The sequence below is a fragment of the Ambystoma mexicanum genome, chromosome 2p, assembly GCF_040938575.1.
Source record: "Ambystoma mexicanum isolate Mex_15411 chromosome 2p, UKY_AmexF1_1, whole genome shotgun sequence".
In the NCBI taxonomy this organism is placed as follows: domain Eukaryota; kingdom Metazoa; phylum Chordata; class Amphibia; order Caudata; family Ambystomatidae; genus Ambystoma; species Ambystoma mexicanum.
Genome location: NC_090923.1, coordinates 949,531,825 through 949,538,589, shown reverse-complemented (window position 1 = coordinate 949,538,589; position 6,765 = coordinate 949,531,825). Strand labels below are relative to the sequence as shown.

The window sequence follows — 6,765 nt, the reverse complement described above, 5'->3', positions numbered from 1 at the left end:
CAGATACTATTATATATGTACAGGGTCTGTGTAGCAGCTGCACAGCAGTTACTGCGTCTGCGAGCATTGGCCTGTGCAGGTATTATATATATAGTCACTTACACTAGAGCAGGGTCTGTGTAGTAGCTGCACAGCAGTTACTGCGTCTGCGAGCATTGGCCTGTGCAGGTATTATTAGATATGTAGTAACTTACACCAGAGCAGGGTCTGTGTAGCAGTTGCACAGCAGTCACTGCCTCTGCAAGCCTTAGCTTGTGCAGGTATTATTAGATATGTAGTCACTTACACCAGAGCAGGGTCTGTGTAGCAGCTGCACAACAGTTACTGCGTCTGCGAGCATTGGCCTGTGCAGGTATTATTATATATGCACAGGGTTTGTGTATCAGCTGCACAGCAGTTACTGCGTCTGCGAGCATTGGTCTGTACAGGTATTATATATATATAGTCACTTACACTAGAGCAGGGTCTGTGTAGCAGCTGCACAGCAGTTACTGCGTCTGCGAGCCTTAGCCTGCGCAGGTATTATTATATATGTACAGGGTCTCTGTAGTAGCTGCACAGCAGTTACTGTGTCTGCAGGTATTAGCCTGTGCAGGTATTATTAGATATGTAGTCACATACACCAGAGCACGGTCTGTGTAGTAGCTGCACAGCAGTTACTGCGTCTGCGAGCATTGGCCTGTGCAGGTATTATCAGATATGTAGTCACTTACACTAGAGCAGGGTCTGTGTAGCAGCTGCACAGCAGTTACTGCGTCTGCGAGCCTTAGCCTGCGCAGGTATTATATATATAGTCACTTACACCAGAGCAGGGTCTGTGTAGCAGCTGCACAGTAGTTTCAGGGTCTGCGAGCATTTTCCTGTGCAGGTATTATTAGATATGTAGTCACTTACACCAGAGCACGGTCTGTGTAGTAGCTGCACAGCAGTTACTGCGTCTGCGAGCATTGGCCTGTGCAGGTACTATTATATATGTACAGGGTCTGTGTAGCAGCTGCATAGCAGTTACTGCGTCTGCGAGCATTGGCCTGTGCAGGTATTATATATATAGTCACTTACACTAGAGCAGGGTCTGTGTAGCAGCTGCACAGCAGTTACTGCGTCTGCGAGCCTTAGCCTGTGCAGGTATTATATATATAGTCACTTACACTAGAGCAGGGTCTGTGTAGCAGCTGCACAGCAGTTACTGCGTCTGCGAGCCTTAGCCTGCGCAGGTATTATATATATAGCCACTTACACCAGTGCAGGGTCTGTGTAGCAGCTGCACAGCAGTTACTGCGTCTGCGAGCATTGGCCTGTGCAGGTACTATTATATATGTACAGGGTCTGTGTAGCAGCTGCACAGCAGTTACTGCGTCTGCGAGACTTAGGGCCTCATTACACGGACGGCGGTAAGGGTTAGCGGTCACCGTTAATGGCAACGGTGACCGTTAACCCTTACTGCCGTACTACGAGGTCCCTTTGCGGGTTGGAGGATTTAACGCCTGCTTCTTGCAGGCGTTAAAATCCAACCCACTAAGGGACCTCGGAGCTAATTACGGCACCGCAAAATTGCGGTGGCGTAATTAGCGCCTTCCCCATTTCCATAGAGCCCTATGGGGCAGAAATGGGAATGGGGAAGGGCAATGGCGGAAAGGGGATTTACCGCCCCTCCAACCTTGGAATGGGGCGGTAAATCCCCTTTCCGCCAAGGCGGTGCCGGTATTTTACCGGCATAGCGCCATGGCTCACCGCCTTCCGTGTAATGAGGCCCTTAGCTTGCGCAGGTATTATATATATAGTCACTTACACCAGAGCAGGGTCTGTGTAGCAGCTGCACAGCAGTTACTGCGTCTGCAAGCATTGGCCTGTGCAGGTACTATTATATATGTACAGGGTCTGTGTAGCAGCTGCACAGCAGTTACTGCGTCTGCGAGCATTGGCCTGTGCAGGTATTATATATATAGTCACTTACACTAGAGCAGGGACTGTGTAGTAGCTGCACAGCAGTTACTGCGAGCATTGGCATGTGCAGGTATTATATATATATAGTCACTTACACTAGAGCAGGGTCTGTGTAGCAGCTGCACAGCAGTTACTACGTCTGCGAGCCTTAGCCTGCGCATGTATTATATATATAGTCACTTACACTAGATCAGGGTCTGTGTAGTAGCTGCACAGCAGTTACTACCTCTGCAGGCATTGCAGAGCCTGAACCGTACCGTAAATGAGCTTCGGAGCAGTTACTGTGTCTATGCCAACAACAGGCTGCCCCGTGTAATTTCAAAACCAGATGTTTAGAAAATCACGTACTTATAATATTTAATTTCAACATGTGATGAGTACAATACAAGGAGTTGCAGCTTCAACGTGCATTCCTAGAGGTTGCAAAAGGGCTCCTCTTAACAATAACAACAAAGGGGTGAGAACGTCTAAGTTGATGGATGCTAAAAGAAATGCATATAAAATTCACTACAAGGGCTGGATCGTATACACTCATCTGTTGCTGCCTGTAAAATCGACATGCGCGTTTCCTAAAGGGTAGTGTCTAGTTCCCATTCGAGAAACGGACCATAGCAAGGCCCCGCCCCCACTTCATCACGTGGGCAGCTCTGCATCACGTGGGTTTCAACGTTCACGTCATCATCATTTTTGCAAGAGCTGGAAGGAAAGGAAAGGCGTTGTGGGAGGATTCCTCATTTGCAAAGCACAGGTATCGTTGGTTGTTATTTGATTTCTGGTAAGTCTTAAAGTTGTCTCATGTTGATTGTCAATGTTGGGAAGGGAGTATTTCTGTGTATTTTGGTGGTTTATAATGTGCATCGGGTGAGATGTATTCAAAATACAGGCGGATTGCGGTTTTTTCCGGTGTATTTTTGGGATATGTAACGTGCATCACAGGGGTGAGGCAATATTGGGGAAGGGGTATTGCGTATTTTGGGGGTTGAGATTTACTTAACGTACAGGTGGATTCAGTTCGTTTTAGGGTTTTCTCATGCAGATGTTCGACGTGTGTTTTATGGAGTGGGGCTGGGCACAGTGCGTTCCTCCCGTCCTAATGGGACTTCCACTGTAGCAGTGAACAGTACAGCGAACGGTTAGTTATCCTCCCGCTGGAGGGGGGTTGGATGATTTGGTATGTGCAGCAGATGGGGATATATGTTTTATGCAGACAGACGCATACGAATTTCCAGCATAACAGTTCAGTTCTTTATTTCTCCTGCACGGGGGGCGATTTGGCATTCCCCGGGGAGGGGATTTTTCATTTACCCCTTTGCAATGTGTGGCAGAGAAGGCTAAACGGAGGCCTTGTATTGCTTTCATTTACAATCACACATTTAAAGTCCCTATGAGACCTGCTAGCATTGTGTGTTTGTTTAAAAGTTTGCCGATACTTTCTGAAAAGCCTTTACGGCTTAATGACTTGTTTCTGTGATGTCGTTGTGATGTTTTCACTTGGGATGTCTACGTGCTTAGGAAGAGGATTAGGAGGAAGGAGTCGTCACGGTCAAGTATTTATTTTGTATTGCGCATTTTATAATTATTCATCTCGGAGAAGTACAAGGTATATTTAATGATGTTTTTATTTATATTGCGCGCGGGAAGGGGGGAGAACAAAACTCTGATGGGTTTTGTTTTTTCTATTTTGATTTTAGTTGCACCAACAGCGGATCTTTCTGTGTCTTCTTGGCTGGTATCCTCATCCCCGGCTCCACCCACCCCCAAACAGAAGTGGTTTATGGCCGTGCCGCACACGCCGAGGGAATTTCAGGGCAGATTCGACTGCCGCTGTTCTGTAATATTTGGAATCCCATACCGATCCGGTATCCCCTGTCTTCGTAGATCACAGACCAAAGTAGGAGAGTTCCGAGCCTCGGTAAGTTTTGAGCCTCGGTATGGGATACCAAATGTTGCATAACACCGGCATAACGCCCGAGTTCCATACAGCCACGGTGAAACCTGCTACTTTCCCGTCTCAAAACTCGCTACTTTCCCCTCTTAAAACTCGCTACTTTCCCCTCTCAAATGGAGTGCACGCAATTCCAGGTTGTCTCATCATATCGCATTTTAACACAATAAAAACGTCAGAATCATTACAGATGCAGGGAACTCATCTTTTAGAGCTCTATCCAGGCGCTCTGGGGCAAAATACATGCACATCTCCTGATTTGCTTATGGATTGCACCAACAGAAATTACTTCACAGAAAGCACATTGCAAGGAGCATCATCAGTCTTTGATACTTGGAGGCACCATGGAAGTGACTTTAGAATAAGTTGTCATAAGTAAGCCAAGAGGCAAATAATTTTGTGAGGCAAAATACCTAGAATGCACTGTTCTATATGGAGCAAGTACGGCTTTTTAAAAAAAAAAAAAATAGCATCATATATTAACACATAAGCTTTGAAGTGAATCACAGAACTGCAGATAAGACAGTCTAATTAAATGATCTGCCCAGGATCACACACTGGTTAAAATAGTGAAACCAGGATGTGGACAATTTAAGCAACTGAGCACATCTTTACAGTCATTATTTCATAAAGCATGCAGCATTATGCAAACTTCTCACACCTGATCACTTCCTGCCGTGTACATTTCTAAAGGGACAAAAGTCCCTGCTAATAGTCCCCCTCCCTCCCATCAGTGCCTAATGGCTCGCATTGAAATGCTCTGTTGACACAGAGCAACTTGAGAGCCCCTCTGCTGCTGCCCTGAGCTCCTTGGGACATTGTCCTGCCAGAGGTTTCGGAAAGGGTAAGGTGTCCTGCTGCCAGGACATTTACTGTGCTGAGCAGGAATTACTCGGCACACATTGTCCTGCCAGCGGGACATCTTTCTCATTGGGTACCCTCATTGAGGTGCCGAACGGGACGGGTGGCCCACTGACGAAAGTCCCGGTCAGGCTCTAAAAAGAGCCTGTGGGGTGGCAGCTTGGCCCCCCCACTCCCGCGGCTCGGTACGCCACTGTTACTTGATGAGTCAGCCGAACTGCTTTGAGTTGAATGAAACTTAGTTGGTTATATGGTTATTTGTAGCTTAAAAAATCATAGCTGCCAACACTTAGTGGGTTATATAATTAGTAGCTTGATAAATCACAGCTGCCAACATTGATGGAAATGACTACACAAACTATGGCTGGAAATTGAAAAAATACTCCGGAATACTACCTCCTTAGGGAATTTGACCCGATAGATGGGCTCACTGTAGAGGGTGTGGCGTAGCGGTGCAGTCATCATGGCAGGCACGTAAAACACATACAAATGATATTTCATTTTACAGGGTTGACATGAAATGCAGATAAATCGCACAATAAACCAGACTGACAATATATATATATTACACATCTCATAGCATAGTGGGAGTATTTGTGCTGTTTTCCTTTTAAGAACATGTATTGTCCCTCTAAGGATGTCATGACAGCCTCATACCTGACTGGGAAAAGAAGGAGCCTGCGCACGCACGTGCAATACCACGGCGGTAGACTAAATGTAATGGCACTCTGTCTCCGTGTCTCATTGTGTTGGGCCTGCAAGCCTACCCTGTGTGATCACAGGCCTGCGGCCCTGCTAGTCTGGGTGCCCCCAGACAAGCATGTGTAACCTGGGTGTCTCCAGGCCACTGGCCCGCTGTGTGATCGCAGAGCAGCTGCTTGTCCGGGAGCCCACGCCAGCTGCGGTCTTGTCGTGTTACCACGGCGATCAGGGTAATCCCTGTCAAATTAATTGTGTGTGGGTGCCCCGAGGACCCCTTGGGCTGGCCCAGAGTCACAGTGCACAGAAAGAATTTGTGTACTCCACTACCCAATTCAAGGGATAGTTCAATCAGTATTTTGTTAAATGTTAACCCTCAAAATTAAGGGGATACCAAATATTACAACCCTATATTAGCTGTAATATTTGGTATCCCCTTCAAAAAAAGGATGAGATGGCTTCCAGAAGCTGTCACAGTGTAGGCTTATGATGTACTCCCCTCCCAATGCAAGGGATAGTTTAAGCAGTGCTTTGTTAAATGTTGCCCCTCAACATCAAGGGGATACCAAATATTACAACCCTATATTAGCTGTAATATTTGGTATCCCCTTCAAAAAACAGGTGGGATAGCTTCCAGAAGGAGGCATGGTGTAGACAATGTACTCCCCCCTGCAATGCAAGGGATAGTTCAAGCAGCGCTTTGTTAAATGTTGCCCCTCAAAATCAAGGGGATACCAAATATTATAACACTATATTAGCTGTAATATTTGGTATCCCCCTTCAAAAAAAGGATGAGATTGCTTCCAGAAGTCATTGCCTTCATTTGGCAGTGCTTCCATCTCCTGTTGTGGGAGCTCAGGTGGTGCTCTCTCTGGTTGTGGGCGACTCCTGTCGATGTCTTGCCTCCGATTCGGCCTCCCGTCACCCTCTAGGTTTCTTTCCACCCAGCTCCACGCTTCTCTGGGATCCGTGAAATGCAATGTCGTACGGTTGTGGTACATTTTCAGTTGTGCTGGGAACAGAAGTCCGTATTTTATGTGAAGAGCTTGAAGGCATTTCTTGAGTGGGTCGAAGGACTGCCTCGCTTTCTGAACCTCCCTGGTGAAGTCTGGGGGGAAAAAGGCGATTCTGGGGCCATTAAATGTTATGGAGCCCTTAGTTCTGGCCATCTGCAGTATGGCGTCCCGATCCCTATAGTTCAGGAGATTTGCTATTACCGTACGCGGGGGAGCTCTGGGTATTTGTCTGCCCGTTGGTGAGCACGTTCAACTGAGAAGAATTTTGATAGGGTCTTGGGAGTGAATAGATCCGCAAGC

At 46.8% G+C, this 6,765-nt stretch overlaps 1 protein-coding gene across 10 annotated transcripts in view; it reads left to right on the top strand.

Moving 5' to 3' along the window:
* The first annotated feature begins 2,589 nt into the window (after positions 1 to 2,589).
* Positions 2,590 to 6,765, top strand: part of FRMD8 (FERM domain containing 8) — a 1,471,206-nt gene continuing 1,467,030 nt past the window's right edge. For 4 of the 10 annotated variants that reach the window (XM_069644727.1, XM_069644720.1, XM_069644726.1 and 1 more), the window contains exon 1: positions 2,590 to 2,719. The gene's annotated coding sequence lies outside the window, so the exon portion shown is untranslated. Of the gene's footprint in view, positions 2,720 to 3,431; positions 3,545 to 3,635; positions 3,857 to 6,765 lie in introns of those variants that run through there. The other 6 variants (XM_069644722.1, XM_069644729.1, XM_069644721.1 and 3 more) reach the window with 4 other exon arrangements.